Genomic DNA, 20310 nt, shown 5'->3' with positions numbered 1-20310 from the left:
TGCACATTAATCATAAGATTTATTTTGGTCTCTAAAAAGAAAAGGAAAAGGCATTGAATTAATTTTTCATCTTTAAAGCTTTTGTTGCCAAAATTTGGTAAATAACTCTTGGACACAATGCACTTGAAATTTATCATCTTCATATGTCCCAAGACTCTTAGAAATAGGCCTTGAACTTAATTGAATCATTCATCAGAGTCCTAGGTGCTAGAAAGATGGATATCTCAAAAGAAACTATTTTCAGCTTAGAAAATTTCAGACCAGCTTGCACTAAAACTGCTATAACTATTTGTGTAGTTGGAATTTTTACACAAGGCCAGTGGCATTGGAAAGCTGACTTCGAGCCCTTGAGTTTAGACTCAAATTTCACCTAAAAAGGATTTGAATTGAGAGAGATATAACCATCACAAGATAACTGATTCTGCTCTGCGAAAATTCTGACCAGGTTACACTAAAATGGCCATAACCATTTATGTGTTTAGAATTTTTGAGCAAGGCTAGTGGCATTAGAAAGCTTACTTCAAGGTAATCAATTTAGACTTAAATTTCACCTCATTTGGAGTTTCATGGACTGAGTTATGTCCATCTGAAGTCATGAACTTTTTCTGTCCAAACCAACTCAGCAGCAGCCTTCATGAAGCAAGAGCCACCTCTATAAGAAATAGAGCTAGCTCTCTCAAGGCTAATAGAGCCTGCTCAATGAAATTTAGAGAAGGCTCAATGGGAATTAGAGAAGGCTCCATGAAAAATTAGAGAAGGCTCAATGAGATGGAGAAGGCTCCATGAAATAAAAGAGAAGGCTCCATGAAATAAAAGAGAAGGCTCTTTTCAATTCCAGTAGGCTTTTTAATGAAGGACTAATGTTTCTAACCAAAGAGCAGGCTCCAAAGAAATATAGAGCAGGCTCTCAAAGCTAGGGAGCCGCCTCTCTTGTTTTACAGAGTAGGCTCTTTCTAAGGGAAAAATGATTCTTCAAAATAAAGAGACGGCTCACTTGTTTACAAGAGACGGCTCTTTCTAAGGAATAAATGAACAAAGAGACGGCTCACTTGTTTTAAGAGCAGGCTCTTTCTGGGTTTTGAACTGCAACGGAATTATTTTCATTAAATGTTTCCCAACAACCTGTAACAGCTATATTGAGTCTCAAAATTCTATAAATACAGAGGGCTAGCATGCTAAATAAACCATACCATTGTTGAGAGACATTATATTGCATCAAAGAGAGCTGTTGTTCTCATATCTTCTCTTCCTCTCTCTCATTTCATGCTTATTCTATTTTGAGAGATTCAATCAAGCATTCAAAGGGCTTTTGCTCTTATTTGAATCCTTATAGAGTTTGTGCTTTATTATTCACTTGAGAGATTATAAAAGCTTACATTCTTCACTTATATCATCTTCTCTCATTCATATCATTTATAGAGTTTGAGCTTCACTTATATTCATATATACTCTAGTTGAGAGCTAAAGTTTGTACATCAATCTTTGAGAGATATTTCTTGTGAGCTTGCACTTGTATATCTATCTTAAGAGAGATTCAATCTTGTATTTCAATTACAATCTTTTCTACAAACTTGTAAGGGTTGGTGTGACCCAAAAGAAGCCTAGGAGAAGGGTGTTCTCCTAGCAAAGAAAAGAAGCAAGGTCTTGCTTCATGTAAAGTTTTGCTCTCCACCCGCAAGGAGAAGTATTGGATTGGGAAGTCTCAAGAGGGATCTTGAGCCGAGGAGTAGGAGTTTCCGAACCTCGCAAAAATCGCCGTGTTGTAGTTTGCAATTTCTCTTCCCTTTTCTCTTTTATAATTATGCTTTAATTGCTTATTCCATATCTTGATCTCATATCTTGATTATTGCATAATTACTTAAATTGTTGAATAGAAATTGTATTTCTATATATTGCGAAAATTGTCCATTGTTTGGCATTGACTCTATTCACCCCCCCTCTAGAGTCAATTCTTGGGCAACAGAGGCGCTTACACCCTGTTAACCCCTTTTGAACCTCGTCAAATGCAGTTTTTATGAGGCAAAATAAATAAGCCTCGTAAATGCTAGTCGTAAAAACACACTTTTCTTGTAGTGTAGAATGATTCCACCAGGAAAATCCATGGTTTAAACTGGAAAAAGCTAGTTGCTCCTAAAGAAGAAGGAGGGATGGGATTGAGGAGAGTACATGATATTGACCTTGCTTGGGATTTCCTAGTATCAAAAGATAGGATTTGGGTGGCCTAGTATAAGAATTATTATTTATAGAATTCTTCATTTTGGAAAGTGATTCCAAAGGATTCTTCTTCATCATTGTGGAGGAGTATTGTGGCAGTGAGGGATATTCTGAAACTTCATACCAGATATGCTATTAGTGATGGCAGTGGAATAAAAAAATTTCTTGATCCTTGGTGTGATGGAAATTTTTTATCAAATTTATATTGTCACAGGGTGTTACATCAACCGAGTAGAGATAAAAACATATGCATTGGTGATTTTATTTCAATGGGATATGAATAAGTTTCCACTGGTTATGCAGCAGGACATACTTCAACAGATTATTCATAGTGGGGAGGATAAAATCTCTTAGCAAGATTCACAGTTTACCTTTAAATCAGCATGGAATGTTTGTCGAATTAGAAGGCAGGAAGTGAACTGGTGTGATCTCTGTTGGAATGGTGGTAGACACAGATGGTCTACCTTTACTGTTCTGGTGTTGCAAAATTCAGTACTCACAAATACTTATTGCAAGGAAAAGGTTATTCCTTAGCTTTGAGATGTATATTCTGTTGCAAGGGTGTGGAGGATAGGGACCATATCTTTTGCTGTTGTGAGTTTGCTTGGAAGGTTTGGGGATCTTTGGCAGACCTTTGTCATTGGAGGTTAAAGTCATATACTTCAATCCGAGATATGGCTTTGGATTTTACAGTGCAGTTTAAGATTAAATCTCAGAGAACAAAGCTTTATAGGATGTTGTTCACTGCCACATTTTATTCTCTTTGGAAAGAAAGGAATGACAGAATGTATAATGGAACTTTTGTTTCTCTAGTTGAAGTGGCTAAGAGTTTTTTGTGGGAAGTAATGGACATCTTGGGGGTATGCCTCCAAGATGTTATTTCAGCTCTTCATTAGTTTTTCATCTAGAGGTTTGTGTGATACCCAAGGATTTCCGGATGCGGGTTGGTCAGGCCCACGCCCGATTACCCGAGGATATTAAACCAATTAGCAATAAACGAACACAGAATGCAATTAAGGAAACAGGAATAAATAAAACTGCTGAAAAGAAACTAGAATGATAATCCAAAACTGAAAACCTCAGAATAAAATTTTATAAATAAAGTATTAATCTGATACATCCAACTTTTCCAATTCTAATACAACTCGGGAATCCATCTGATGGACCCTTAATCAAAACAAATACTGGAAAGCGAACAACTGAAAAGAAGTCCACTGCTAAACCATGAAGAAACCTCCTATGTCATCGGTAGATGAGTAGTCGTCTCTGCTCAGCACGAACCAGCTCTAAGACCTAGAACTGTCCGTTACTTGAAAAATAATAGTGGTTCAGGCCCACGAATAAGTTCTATCCTAACTACAATCCAAACAGAGACCTAATACGCAGGTACACCCTAGATATCTCAACCATATCTATATAGTCCGTAAAATATATATATCCACACTAAAGGACATTCACTCAGCTACAGTAGGGGTCTCAACTTAAATAGAAGGCAACATGCGAAAACGCACTCAAAGGTGGGCATGAGTACTTAGACCTAACAGGGTATACCTCAACCTACTATAGCCAGCTACGCATCCACTGCATATACGCACCCTAACCAACGATCCTGAAACTCAAGCTCATATCGCGGTATCATAAATACATATATAACCTCTATCCAAATACAATGTCGAACCGGTCGACTATTCGTTGCTCAGACACGACATATAATTAGGATTTAAATGTTTTACTTAAATCCATATCCTTCCCAATACAGAAATATAAACAACCATCCGTTATGTCGTTCAACTGTTTTAGTTGACAGGACATGCATCTATGTAGGATTTAACTATTTTAGTTAAACCATTCCGTATGTATGAATGGGTTAGAATTAGCGTTTTGATCTAATCCGTCCCTCCGTATACCACCGTCCCATACCGGTGCATACCATACATATGATCCGTAAATGATGCAACAACTCAATCAATACATCACATAAATCCACATAATCCAAATAGTTGATAAAACATAATTGAAACAGTACATCAACTATAATCCTAAAATACCATCCCTGTAATTGCTAAAACAGTTTAATAGTCCAGCAATACAAATCCAAATCCATAATCCAAGTAATTGCATAAACAATTTAATAATCCAGCAATTAAAACCCAAGCATTTAATCCAAGTAATTGCATGAATAGTTTAATAATCCAGCAAATAAAATCCAAACATTTAATCCAAGTAATTGCATAAACAGTTTGATAGTCTAGCAATTTAAATCCAAATCCATAGTCCGAGTAATTGCATAAAAGAATATAGTATTTCAACCATTAACATCCAAGATATGCATAGATCACACTTGTGAATTAAATAATCCTAGTGTGCAACCAAAACAAGATTTAAAAATATAAACATATTCCGTTAAATTGCTAAAATTAAATTAGGCAATTGAACTCCTTCCATCCGTTAATCACCTGTACCATGGTACACTTTCCTACGGTTAAATCCATGAGTACTAAGACCTTAATTTATTAAAAATGGCTTTAATACATCATAATATAATGTTTGGAATCCATGTTCCAACCCTTCTTGGTTGCTAGACACAGTTTGCACAATTACATCATTCCGGCCCGTTAAGTCCGTAACCTGCCTCCGGCTTGCTTTAGATTTTCCTATGGTTTACAAAATTAGTATATAGATAGATTAATGCATCCTAGGCCCTTAATACTCCATGACTTAAGGTTTAAAACCATCACAGTAACCCAAACACAACTAAAAACAACCCAGTTTGAACCAACATTGCGTAATTAAACTTCTGTAATGTACAAAACCACAGAGCCTTCTCTAAAAAAACTAGAGAAGGCTCTAAGCTACCTAGAGACGTCTCCAACTAAAGGAGAGCCTTCTCTAAGTTTTCAAGAGCCTTCTCTAAGTGGATTGAGCCTTCTCTAAGTTTTCAAGAGCCTTCTCTAAATTTTTTTAAGCTTTTGTAACACACGCTGTAACACCCTTTTTAAGCTTCTATAACACACGCTGTAACACCCAAAACCACAGAGCCTACTCTAAAATCCTGGAGCAGGCTCAAATCAGCCTAGAGCCGGCTCTCCCACAAGGGGGAGCCGGCTCTCCTTGCCTAGAGCTGGCTCTCTCTCCTTTGAGAGCCTTGGTTTGTTTCTTCGCCGTTTTCTATGATCTACTCCATCTCCGACCCTTTCCTACCCCTCTGTTGCTTCTTAAACCTGGTCTTAAGAGTCCTAGAAACATCCAAATACATCCCTATGACTTGTTCACAATATTTCAATTTAATTACAGTGATTAAAGTCGTTATCGATTTAACATGCTTTTAACGCAGACTAAAACACAGAGATACAAGAACTATAACAGAACAATTCCATGCATACAGATATCAGAATTGGCATATAACAAGCATGTCAACTTTAATTAGTGATCCATTAAAACCCTAGAGACAGTCTAAGGATGCACAGAACACAGGCAACGGGAGAGAGAAAGGAAAGAACTTGCCTTAACCGTCTCTGAATTTTCCGATGAACTCTCCGACGACTGTTCCACCTCTGTTGCTCTTGGTTTTATCCACGAGCCAACCATTGCTCCTCCTCCTCCTTGTTTCAACCCTAGCCTAAGGCAAAACCCTAGACTTCCTCCCTTTTATCTCTCTCTGTAATTCTCCCGATAACTCTCTGTTTTCTCTCTGTACGTGTATAGGTTCTCAACCCTTTTTGAAGACATACTACAGTATATATATAGGCACTAATGAAAACCCTAATCCACCATGGAAAACCTAATTGAGGTCCAGTTTAGTCGGCGTGAGGTAGTAAAAGACTAACCCTAAATAACATTGCAATTTAAATGCACTAATAATTTAAACCTAACTAACTTATTTAACTAAACTCACAAAACATTTAAATAATTACAAATGTATTTAATTCAATTACAGAAACATAAATAAACACATAAATCATTTAAAATCACTTAACAAATAAATTTAATTCATAAACATTTAAATTCACCCAACACTTAATTTAATACACAAAAACATCTAGTCACGTAAATATCAAAAACAAATAAAATAAATAATGAAAACAATAAAATAAATATTAAAATTCCAATTATAACCCTTTTAAAACTAGGGGTATTACAGTTTGCCTGAAGATGTTTTGTTTTATATCCTGATATGCCTTGATTAGGCTGTGTCCCATATGCGGTATGTCCCATGTGTCTCTTGTATTTATTGTTTATATTTATAAAAAATTTCCTCCATTCAGGAAAAAAAAATATATATACAGCAATATATTCATATATATATATATAATTAAACCCTCCATATATTATTAATAATAATAATTAATAATAATACCTACCATAATAATAGTAATATACGTATATACTTATATATATATACACATTACTATATATATATATATATATATATATATATATATGTTAATGTATTATTATTAATAATAATGGATGGAGTGGATGGAGTAGTACATTAACATATATATATATATATAACCAATGCCCATGGGTCATAATTCTACCCATTTAGTCTCATATTCAAGTAGTCTATGAGACCTATTTGGTTAGTCCATTACTACCATCCATATCCATTCCTTGTTAAATTAAAATAAAATAAAATAAACAATCAAAATATTTAAATAATACATAATTACAAACAAATACACAGTTAAGCCATATAGATCATATCACACAAATAAAACACATAATACACATTAAACAATTCAAACCAATTAAGCACATAACACATAAACACATAGCCACATAAGCACATAGTCACATAATTAAATAAAATGTAATAAAATAAATAATTAAATTCCATTTATATCCTTTTAAAAATTAGGGGTATTACAAATGACAATAATGCCCTTGATAGTGTAATATTCCACACTCGCCATGTGTCATCAAACTATTGGCTATTGACTTTTTTTAAAAATTTTTATCTTTAAGGTCTACCTTCCCCTCTCTCTCATCTCTCTCTCTCTAACCTAAATCCTCAGTACCCATTATCACTAACGGTGTGTTTGGTAGGGTTGATTTGGAGGGATAGGGAGAGAAAAGAAAAGAAATGATAGGGTGGGAGTGTGTTTGGGTGGGTTAAGTGGAGTGAAAAGAGAGGATAGAGAGAGATAGTTATCCCTACCTATCTCTCATTTGGTTTCTCTCTTAATCTGAGAAGATAGGGAGAGAAAGAATAGTGGAGTAAGTGATTAATTAGTAATACCAAAAATAACCTCCACATATCAATATACATAAAATGTGTGAAGTGGTTATAAAAGGGTAAGACAGTAATTTGGTCACTATCATTTCTTTTCTTTTATCTCCTCTAGCTATCTTATCCAAACAATAATAACTATCATTTCTTTTCTTTTCTCCCCTATCTAGCCAAACACGAATAAAAATTATTACTATCTTTTCTTTTCTTCCCTATCTATCTAAGTAAACTCTAAGGAGCCACCGCAGCCTCCCTTCTCTCCTCTTTTTTCGTTCTCTCTATTCTCTTCCCTCACTCCTCAAACACATCTAATAACCTGCTATATATATATATATATATATATATATATATATATATATATGTATATATAACCCAGTTTTTGTTCGATCAATCTTACTTTGTTGAAATTGGGTTCTGTTTTAAATTGGATTTTGTGTGAATGTTCCATTGTTTCTGTTCAATCCTGTTCCATTCAAATTGGGTTATGTATATGTATGTGTGTGTGTGTGTGTATATATATATATATGGGTCTATATATATAAATGGGTTGAACTATTATATATATGAGTTTATATTATGTTATGTTGAAAATTGTTTTTCAATTGTGCTGTTGTAGTTTGGTTGCACAGATTGGTTGTTAATGTTGATTTTACCAGGTAGTGGTGGTGCCGGTGGTGGGTGGATAGGAAGAAAGAAGGACTGTGTAACTGTGGGTTGAGAGAGAAGAGAAAGAGAATGGTGTTGCAATAAAGAGGCTAGGTTAGATAGAGGTGTTTTACAAGGGTAATTTAGTCATTATATGATTAGAAGGGCAGTATGGTCATATTTAAGTGGAATAATATGTATATGACAGTCACATGCTTTTCTTCCATTAATTTTAGACGGACTATTAACGAAATGGGGTGATGTGATAGTTTTTTTTTTTTTTTTTTTTCCAAAAAAAAAAAGGGGTAATATGATAGTTTCTTTAATTGAGGGGGTTAGATGACTGTTTTTGAAAACAAGAGGGGATTTTATACTTTTAACCCAGATTTTATTGACATGCGTGTTGCATCCTTCTGGCAGAATGAGAGAGGTGTTTCAATGTAATTAAAATTTTAAAAATAAATTGTAATATGAAATTTTTTATAATATTATTGTAATTAGTATATATATTGAGAAAAATTCAAATATATATAGATATATATTGAGAAAAATACATCTAAAATAATATAATGGATATTACACTTGCACATATGTAAATGTGAGTAAAACAATGATTTATTGAAGTAAAAAATACCAAAAATGAACTTCTAGTTTTATTTGTGAAGATTTAAGCTTTCAAAAGTAGGTTAAAAATGTCCAAATTAAAATTTATTATGAGTTTTGAGATGACACAAGTTATATTTATTTATAAATTCATAATTATTGGGGAATAAAATAAGTGTTTTGAAATTTTTTGAGGGGACCAATTAATGTTTTTTATGAATTTTGGCCAGGGGCCACAAGTAGAGGTATTTATATAAAATAACAATTTAGTAGGGGAATAAGAAAAATTTTGGTGGGGCCATGGCCAGTGTCCCACCTAAGGATGGCAATGGGGCAGGGCGTGGATCTTATTCCCCATCCCAATACTCGGTGAATTTTTTCATCTCCATCCTGTTTAAAATTTCACCCCCATCCCCACAGCCGCCCCCGCCCCGCCTCGCTCCTATAACCGATTAACACACACTATAATTTTTTTTAGCACATGCATAATATTTCTTATTCTCAAATTTCAAGATTCAGCACAACAAAGTTATAATTTTTCTTAAGTGTGTTTATCTATACTTAATCTAATTTAGAAATATATCGTAATATATAAACGTATTTTAATAAATGTACATCCTAAACGGGGCGGGTTTACCTTATCCCTACCGGGGTTTTAAAAATTACCCCCATCCCTATTTACACAAAAGGGTTTCCAAACCCGCCTTAAACGGGGCGAGGCGGGGATCCGGCGGGTTTGGAGATTTTGCCATCCTTAGTCCCACCCCTAGCTCCAAGGGCATTTTGTGAAATTTTAAGAGTTTAGTAGAGGCATTTCTATAATTATAAAAATATTTGTGTTTTTGTCAATTTTAAATCTGAAAATTAATCATACAACTAATACTTGGTAATTAAATCCTCATCTCTTATCCCACAATTAAGGATACAAATACCATGAGATATCTTATACAACAAACTTAGAGCAACTCCAATGCTCTCTCATTTGGGCCTCTCAAATTCAAAATATGAGAGTTGGGTAAAAAAAGGCCTTTCTAGTGGGCTCTTATTTGGGCTCTCAAATTTTCAGGTTCTCAAATTTTCTCACATATAGTAGCTGCCAATTTTTTTTGGCAAGTCTCTCATTTCCCAATACGACGTCGTTTCTTTATTTATCTGTGGAATCACATCGTCACCCACTCACATCTCTCTCCCTCTCTCCTTGTCTGTTGCAATATAGAAAGAGAAAAGTTCCCGGACAATCGGATCTGTAGCAGAGGAAGAAAATCGATGACGAAAAAAGGGTTACTGATGGACCTTGATCTCGATCTTGACGGTTCCTGGCCGTTAAATCAGATCTTCGTCTCCTCTAATCCTACGTCGCCGTTCCTTCCAACGTCCTCAGTAACCCTCTCTTGCGAAGCTGGCTTGACTTTGGTTTTTCTTGGTAGGGAACGGATTCTTCTTTCTCTTTCTCTCCTTGTTTGTTGCAATATGGGTTTTGAACATCTGATTCTTGTTTATTTTGTAGTTTGCAGTTGCAGAGAGAGAGAGAGAGAGAGAGAGAGAGAGATGGGGGGGGGGGAATTTCAGAGTTGAGAATGAGAATAGAGATGGAGGCGATTGGGGAGGCTGTAATGATTTTCCCTAAAAATATTATATTTTTAATAAAATATATAATCAAATATATATAATATACATATATATAATATAACTTTCTGAAAAAAGAAAAAAAAATTATATAAAAAAAATTAATTCACAAATAATGGAAAAAAAATTATTTTATTTATTTATTTATTTTGACTAGATATTTTAGATTTTTGCTTCTTTTTAATTAGGTTTAATTTTAGCTTTCTTCTAATGTCTGTAACTTGACTTGGAATGTGCCTAATATTAATATTACTGATGCAATTATAAATGGTGAGAATGGTAGTTGAAAAAGAATGATGGTTGTGTCAAAAAATAGCATTTTGCATAAAATGCACCAATGGAGCAGAATTGCTAAAATGTAACATTTTGACACTGTAGCATCTGTCAAAATATAGATTTGGCTTGCGAAAATAGCTTTTAGCATTGGAGATGCTCTTAGGTCTCTACTTTTTGACTTGCAGTACTGCTCTCCGTCCGTTCCTCCACATTCAAGCTTATATATGAAGCTAACATCTTATAATTAGCTTATATATGAAGCTAGTGTTAACGTGTATATATATGTGTGTATACACACACACACACACACACACACACACGATCATATTCACGGTTACTTGTCTTTGGACGTCTCATCATCTATCTTGGAGTTATCTTTTCCAGTTTCTGGCTACGTGGGTGGAGAATGATTCTGGTTATGGTTTCTTTACTTTTTTCTTGTAGTAGTGTTTGATGATCATCAAATATTACTCATCAAACACTACTTCAAGAAAACGTAAAGAACCTATCCTCCCAGCCAAACAGGATCTATATATTCAATCCGAATGATGGTGTGATGACCCTATGGGCGAGTGTGCTGTGGGTAGGTGCGAGAGACACTGTCAGGCTACCACACTGGCGAGTTATGGGTGCATAAGTCCCATATCAACTGGGAGAGGAAAAGATGAAGTACTTATATATAAGTGTGTCATTTCCAATTGGTATGAGGCCTTTGGGGCGAAACCCAATAGCAAAATAGTGAGGGCTCAAGCCCAAAGTAGATAATATCATTCCATGTGGTGGAGTGGGTCGTTACAAATGGTATCAGAGCCTGACCTAGCCGAAAATGTGCCGACGGGGACGTCGGGCCTCCAAGGGGGGTGGATTGTGATGACCTCGTGGGCGGGTGTGCCGTGGGCAGGTGTGAGAGACACTGTCAGGCTACCACACTGGCGAGTTAGGGGTGCACAAGTCCCACATCGCCTGGGAGAGGGAAAGGTGAAGTGCTTATATGTAAGTGTGTCATCTCCAATTTGTATGAGGCCTTTTGGGGTGAAGCCCAAGAGCAAAACCGTGCGGGCTCAGGCCCAAAGCGAACAATATCATACCATGTGGTGGAGTGGAGCCTACATGTTTTATATTTTCTATAATTAACTTATTTTAATTTAATCAGTTATGATCTATTAAATATATGTATCTGTGTATTTTATTTTTTTCTTAGCTTTCTTATAATAAATGAAGAAATTGATGAGCATTGAAAAATGCGAATTTAAATCCCTTAAGCTTAGGTATTCTAGTAACTTTATCTATCTTACTTTACCGTTTTAGATTGATTTCGTATTATTTCCATTTTCAGGCACTTATCCCAAAAATAAGCTAACTCAGCCAAATAAGAGCTTAATTGAAGTAGTTCTGGGATTAATCAAAGAAAAGAGCAAAGTGGAGAAAGAAGGAAGCAGATGAAGCCAAATGTGGCAAGCAGCAAAGTTCGATTGATCCAAGTTCAAGGTTCGATCGATTGAACAATGATCGATCTCAGCACTTCAAGATAGATCCAAGCCTTGACCCAAAAGCATAAAGCTCCAAAAGTTCGATCGATCCAACACCATCCTTCGATCGATCAAACACTTTTGTCCTTATTCAAATGATTGATCCATCCATAGTTGTACCACCCACTAACCACTTTTGTCCTTTTCCTATAAATATCTCCCATAAATATCTCGGATTTATCTTTTTCCAAAAAGCTCAGCCAGTTGGATCGATCCAGCCTAAGTTCGATTGATCTCACTTACTTTCGATCGATCGAACTTTCTCCAGTGCGAAAAAGTTAAAATTCCATCTCATTGAAAGTTGTCCTTTATCCAATCATTAGGAAATATTATATGCACGACCCCAGCTCATTTTGGGTGTCATTTTGACCTACCTATATAAGTATAAGGATTGCTTTTTCAAGGGAGAGCCAACATTACTTTCATATCATTTCTTGGAGAGGAAGCTTAAAGGAGGAGGAGGCTAGAGACATCATTGGAGACTCTTCATCAACAAGGAGCATATTTCAACCATGGAGTTAGCCCTTGAGGGTTGGAACATCATCACCATAAGTGGCTAGACATCCTTTTGGGGCTAGAGTTAGCCCCAAGCATGCTTTCTATATCTTAATCTTGTGTATTATTGAGGGATTAGTGATATAATTGATGTTTTGACACTTTGATATATATAGATCTTGTTTATTCAATAATTTATGTGGTTTAATGCTTCCAATTGGTCATTTCATTCTATCCATATGTCTATGTATGCTAAAATAGATGTTCATATGCTTATCTCTAGATTTTGTGTTATTGATGCATGTCTATGTGTATTGATGCTATGGATTTAGAGATTGTCAAAACATTGTGCTTAAAAAAATACTTTTGTGATTCTCTTGATGGTTCATGCTTATCTCTTGATGGATTGTGCCTCTCCCCTAGTTTATTTTCATGCTAGTAGTGTAGTTGTAGTGTTGTGTTAAATGGGAGGACAATCTATACTTGTTGTTTGATGATCCAAGCTTTTGAATGCAATTAGCACATGTCTCTATCCTTGTGTTGTATTTGGATTGTGAGCTTAATGAAAGGATTAATGACTTGTTTTGATTTATTGTGCCTTTCACATGTTGTTTAGATAATATATGCTTCATAGCTTAGATATATTATTCCTTTCACATGATGTTTAGACAATATATGCTTAACTAGTCATCCTTACTTGTTGAATCAACCAAATACATACACACCAATATTGCAACCCACTATTTGCCCTCATTAATCACTTGTCAATGATATAGAAATGCATTGCTTGGTGGTGATCTCTAAACCCCAAGATCTCTGTCTCTTACTTACTCTTAATTGCACTCTTTTGCTATTACTTAGTTTAATTTAGTTGCTCTTTAATCAACCAACTAACCAATTGTTTGATCACTCGACCTACTAGCCCTAATTGTGATTCCATGACATTGCTCGATCCTCACAGTCCCTTGGGACGATCCCTACTCACTCTTGCTACGTTAGTAGTAGTGTTGGTAATGGTTTTTATAAATTTAAATTTGACCTAAAAGGCTTTTCTTGAACCACATATTCACTACATCAATTTGGAGTTTATGTCAAACGGCCTCGTCCAGAAATCTTGAAACAAGTATATATGGTTAATTTGGTTCCTGATTTCTATATAGTATCTAATTTTGGTGTTTATATTTTGTTGGCTATCATGCAGCACCAGTACTCTTAAGTTTTCGTTTGATATGTATATATTTATGAAATTAATTAGATTTCGTAAGTAAAACCAAATCAAACCTATGAAGGGTATCATTCCTTTTATATTTATAAAATTAATTGGATTTTTGAAGTAAAACCAAATCAAACATTAAGGTTTGAATTGATTCGGATCGAATTGTCGGTCTGCAAGGATTGTTTGAAACTAGGGGTGGCAATTCGTGTTCACGTGTCGTGTCGATTTAAGGGTATTCTACTAAATAGTTCAAATCGAACACGACCCGTTTAATAATCATGACAAAAACATTTAACACTAACCCGACCTGTTTAATAAAATCAAATATTAAATAACCTGTTTAATAAAATCAAATATTTTATTATTGAAATTATTAATAATACTCGATCAAACATTAAATACCAGAAAAATATAAGTTTCAATCCAAAAAAATTATTAAATAATCTTAAATCTACAAAAGAATAAATTATAAGATACAAGTTTAGATAATTATTTTGGAACTTAAATAGAAATTTACTTATGACACTTATAGTTAAACGGGTATAAATGGGTTGAACCCCTCAACCCAAATACGACACGATTAACTAAATGGGTTAATCAAGTTGACCTGTTTATGACACGAACTCATTTAAGGTCAACCCAAACCCATTTGACTCGTGTCATGTTCGAGTCGTATTGATGGGTCGTGTCAAACTTTACCACCCCTATTTAAAACTTTAAATTTTATATATGTTTTATTTAGATCCTATAAATATTATTATTATGATAATATATATTTTCATTAATAATAACTTTTTTTTTCCCCAGTAAATTCATTAATGATAACATTGTTGTTGTGCAATTTTTATTTTTTATTTTTCAATTATGTGTGCACTAGCTAGGGTTCGCCCCTACATTTATTTTTAGCATCTGTCTTTTAGTTGAATGTTTATGTTGATCTGTTTTAGATCTTTGGCTCTTGCTGTAGCTTATGTCCTTGGGGCTTCTTTATTCTTTGATTTCTTCTCAATAAATTTTTATCCACTGAAAATATATATATATGTTGGAAACGGGGGCATTAAAAACATAAATTTTAGATAAGGTTTGGAATAGATTCCGCTAATAATTTTTGCGAATCTCTAGATGAGCGCGTTTCTTTCCGTAAGGAGATGAATGTGGTATATTTACTTTTTTCAAATCCGTTTCCGGATGAATGAGAAATTAGCTCCAAAGTGTGGTGTTTTGATAAGCCTAAATGGGTATGCAAAATGTTGGAAGTGTTTGTCCCATATGGAAAAAATGTTAAAACTAATTGAAATTTAAATAAGCCAAATTTGGGCTTGGGCTTGGGCTTGGGCTTGGGCTTAGGCCTAATTATAAAGTCTAATTATTCTTTTTACTAAATGGAATCTTGGATTGGGCCTTTAATTTTGGGCTGGGCTTATTTAAATGGGTGGTTAGTTTTTGAATTTAAATTAAAAGTTAGTTTTTTTTCAAAGGGTTGCATCTATTTCTAAATGGTTGCATCTGTTTTTCAAAGAGTTGCATCTATTTCTAAAGGGTTGCAACTCAAAACCAACAGACATAACTATTCATGTGAACTATTGCAACCTATTGGAATGGATGTGTCTATTGGTGAACAGACACCTTGTGAATCATTGTAACCTATTGGAATGGATGTGTCTATTGGTGAACAAACACCATGTGAACCATTATCACTTATTGGAATGGATGTGTCTAGTGGTGAACAGACACCATGTGAACCATTGCAACCTATTGCAATGGTTGTGTCCAATGATGAAAGACGCATCCAATCTGAAAAGCATTTCTGTTTCTATAAATACCCCATTTGGATCATTTGCAAGTTATTAATTTTTCATTTCCTTCTATCTCCCTCTCTAGACTTGAACCCAACCCAAGTGGGTTTAAACCATAGGTTAAGTGGTCCGAACTGATGAGCGCTGAAAAGTGCGTATTTAAACCCCTTAAGCTTAGGCATTCTAGCACCTTTATTTATCTTACTTTATCGTTTTAGATTGATTTCATATTATTTCCATTTTCAGGCACTTATCCCGAAAATAAGCTAACTCAGCCAAATAGGAGCTTAATTGAAGCAATTCTGGAATTAAACAAAGAAAGGAGCAAAGTGGAGAAAGAAGAAAGCAAATGAAGCCAAAGGTGGGAAGCATCAAAGTTCGATCGATCCAACTTCAAGGTTCGATCGATCGAACACTGATTGATCTCAGCACTTCAAGATAGATCCAAGCCTTGGCCTAAAAGTAAAAAGTCCAAAGTTCGATCGATCCAACACCACCCTTCAATCGATCGAACACCTTTGTCCTTATTCAAATGATTAATCCTATCCACAGCTGTACCACCCATTAACCACTTTTGTCCTTTTCCCAAAAATATCTCCCTAAATATCTCAGATTTGTCTTTTCCCAAAAAGCTCAGCCAGTTGGATCGATTCAGCCTAAGTTCGATAGATCTCAGCCAGTTCGATCGATCCAAGTTCAAGTTTCGATCGATTGAACTTCCTCTAGTGCGAAAAAGTTAAATTTTTAGCTTTTGCAATCTGTCCTCTTTCCAATCATTAGAGAATATTCTTTGCACGACCCCAGCTCATTTTGTGTGTCGCTTGACCTACCTATAAAAGGAATATGATGCACTTTTTGTGACATATACAATTCTAGGGTTTATTCTATTGGAAAGTAAGCTTAGAGGAGGAGGAGGCTAGAGACACCATTGGAGACTCTTCATCAACCAAGGAGCAAATCTCTTCCATGGAGTTAGCCCTTGAGGGTTGGAGCAACATCACCATGAGTGGCTAGACATCCTCTTGGGGCTAGAGTTAGCCCCAAGCATGCTTTCTATATCTTAATCTTGTATATTATTGAGGGATTAGTGTTGTAATTAATGTTTTGACACTTTGATATATATATAGATTTTGTTTATTCAATGATTTATGTGGTTTAATGCTTCCAATTGATCATTTCATTCTATTCATATGTTTATGTATGCTAGAATAGATGTTCATGTGCTTGTCTCTAGATTTTGTGTTATTGATGCATGTCTATGTGTATTGATGCTATAGATTTGGAGATTGTCAAAACATAGTGCTTAAAGGAATGCTCTTGTGGTTCTCTTGATGGTTCATACTTATTCCTTGATGGATTGTGCTTCTCCCCTAGTTTATTTTCATGTTAGTCGTGTAGATGTAGTGTAGTTGTAGTGTAGTGTTAAATAGGAGGACAATCCATGCTTGTTGTTTGATGATCCAAGCTTTTGAATGCAAGTGACATATGTCTCTAACCTTGTGTTATATTTGGATTATGAGCTTAATGAAATGATTAATAACTTGTTTTGATCTATTGTGCCTTTTACATGTTGTTTAGGCAATATATGCTTTATTGCTTAGATATATTGTGCCTTTCACATGATGTTTAGACAATACATGCTAACTAGTCATCCTTGCTTGTTGAATCAACCAAACACACACATACACACCAATATTGCAACACATCATTTTCCCTCATTAGTCACTTGTCAATGGTATAGAAATGCATTGCTTGATGGTGATCTCTAAACCTCAAGACTCTTCTCTCTCTTACTTACTCTTAGTTGCATTCTTTTGTTATCACTTCGTTTAATTTAGTTGCTCTCTAATCAACAACCAACCAATTGTTTGATCATTCGACCTACTAGCTCTAATAGCGATTCCACAACCTTGTTCGATCCTCACAATCCCTTGGGATGATCCCCACTTGCCCTAGCTATATTTTTAGTGAAGGTAGTAGTGGCTTCTATAAATGTAAAACTCTTGGCCCTCACCTTAAATTTCACACTCTTAAGCTTATGGTGGGACGACGACCATAGTTTTTGACGCCGTTGCCGGGGATTGATTGATTTGATTAGGCAACATCAGATTTGTGGAATCAATTAGGATTAGTACTCTTTTAATCGTGTCTTTACTTTATTTTTATTTTTCTTTTTGGTTACTTATTGTGTTGTTCTTACTTAACTAGGTGCATTGTTGGAGAGGAAGCAAGCAAATGAGCATTTAAGCAAGCAAAGAAAGTAAAAAGCTAAAATTTTAAAAAATTTGCTAAACTAAGCTTTAAATTTGGAGTTGAAGTGCTGAAGGACCTTTGTGAGATTTTCTTTACTCAATCCCTTAGTTAAATAGTCGGCCCGCGTGGAGGCTTGTTTTTAATTGTTCTTTGCATCATTGTTGTTAAAGTATGGGAGTATGAATTAAGTGTTTGTGGAAGAAATCTAATTACATTGTTGTGAAGGCATAATATTTGTCATTCTTTGTGCTTGTTGTGTTTTGCATTGTGCATGCATGGACGTCGTTCATTGAGACCCACTCTTGTCCCTCTTGATTTGTATCTTGAATCCATCGTTAGAAATCCTAGGGGAAGAGGAAGTTCAAATAGAACCAATCTATCAATGGATGACCATAATGATGATCATGTTGAGGACCTTGGTCACATAAACCAACAAGGTATTCTTCATCTAAATGTGCACAATGAGAACATACAAGTATCATTAGGCATGCCTAGGCCATTCATTCACCACCCACCACAACAACAAGGCCAAGTTCCATATAGAATGCCAAGGCCAATATATGCTCCACAACCTCCCATCATCAATCAAGGAATTTAAAACCAAAGTGTTCATGTTGCACCTCAAGTAGCTAATCCACCTTTTGCTTTAAGAGACCATTATGTGCCTAACGAGTATAATGCACCTACATGTATCCAATTGCCTCCATTTAGAGCATATCATTATGAAATTAAGCCACAAACCTTTCAAATGCTTCCTAACTATCATGGACTTCCAAGTGAAGAACCTTACAAGTATTTGGATGAGTTTCTTGAAGTATGTTCCACCGTAAAATATACGGACATGCCGGAAGAGGTTTTAAGACTCAAACTTTTTCCATTCACCTTAAAAGATAAGGCAAAGTATTGGTTTAACAATCTTAGGCCTTTTTCAATCACTTCTTGGGCAGAAATGCAACAAGAGTTCTTGAAGAAGTACTATCTGGTTTTAAAGACCAATGCTATGAGAACCTCAATTCGAGAATTTTCACATGGGGATGGAGAAACGTTTCATGAGGCATGGGAACGCTTCAATGAATTGCTTAGGAAGTGTCCACATCATGACATGCCCAAATGGCAATTAGTTCAATACTTCTTTGAGAGCTTATCGGACAACTATAAGGGTATGGTTGATGCTTCCATGGGTGGCTCATACATTGATAGGCATGAGGATGACGTGTGGCGTCTTTATGAGAGCATGAGTGAAAATTCTTTGCATAGAACATTCTCATCCAAGAATGGTAGAAATTCACAAGGTAGGAAGAGTGTTGGCTTACATCAAGTCGACCATTCAAATGAAATAGCCGTCGAAATAAAGTTTTTATCTCAAAGGTTTGATCAATTTTTGATTAACCAAAACTCGGCGAACCAAGTATCTTCCTTCCCTAACCATTCTCATCGTGCATAAAATAAAACATGTATGACTTGTTCTAGTGTTCTTCATTCTACTTCTCATTGTCCTCACGGACAAATGCAAAATGAACCTAATGAACAAGTCAATGCAACTTTTGTGAACCAAGGGAACAATCCTTATGGTACTCACTATAATCCAAGTTGGAGGAATCATCTGAATTTCTCTTGGAAAAACCAAGGAGTGGGCTCAAATCCTTCCCAAGGCGGTTTCAAGGGAAGTACATTCCATCTCCACTTCAAAACCAAGGATCCCAAGACTATAGACCTTATCAATCACAAGTGAATCAATTTACTAATTCTCATTTTCCCAACCAATCTTATTCCCAAGGAAATACTAGAAGTTCCGCCTTTGAAGAAAAAGTTTTGAATGCTTTGGGCACTTTAGAGGCTAACACTTAATTGCTTCATTCTCACTCTCAATCTATTGCGCAGCTAGAAACCCAATAGGGCAAATAATAAGCACTCTCAATGCAAAAGAGAAGGGAAAGATGCCTATTAATGCCCCACCTAAGCAATAATGTGTTGTGGAAACCCATTCTTCATCGGAAAGCCATACCATTGAACGTGTTAATGCGGTGACTACCTTGCGGAGTGGTAGGATTGTAGACAATCAAGTTGAAATGTCCAATGAAGAGAGTGAACCGGTGCAACCTCAAGTTTTCACCTGTCCCGTTTCACATTCCATTCATCCTTCATTGCATGTACATGATCTTGTGAATGAGAAAGTCTTAAAAAATGTGTTTGAAAAAGAAGTTTTGAAAAATAATGTTGAAAAAGCTTTGTTGAAAAATGATTTGAAACAAAATGATTTAAAAACTTCTTGTGTTGAAGAGAGTTCAAAAGAAAATTTTGAAAAACTGTTTGAACCAAAAGTTTTATTTCCGGATGCCTTAAAAGGATCCATTTCAAAAGACAAGCAAAAGGCAAAAACCAATGAAATTATGGAAATGTTTAGGCAAGTAAAAGTCAATCTTC

At 35.3% G+C, this 20310-nt stretch overlaps 1 pseudogene; it reads right to left on the bottom strand.

Moving 5' to 3' along the window:
• Positions 1 to 18891: 18891 nt before the first annotated feature.
• On the bottom strand, positions 18892 to 18990 carry LOC132315259 (small nucleolar RNA R71; annotated as a pseudogene).
• Positions 18991 to 20310: the final 1320 nt, after the last annotated feature.

Source organism: Cornus florida, unplaced genomic scaffold, assembly GCF_030987335.1.
Source record: "Cornus florida cultivar Cherokee Brave unplaced genomic scaffold, ASM3098733v1 CherokeeBrave_3.0.0_Hap2_Chr06, whole genome shotgun sequence".
Classification (NCBI taxonomy): Eukaryota; Viridiplantae; Streptophyta; class Magnoliopsida; order Cornales; family Cornaceae; genus Cornus; species Cornus florida.
This window is presented reverse-complemented; position numbering and strand designations above follow the sequence as displayed.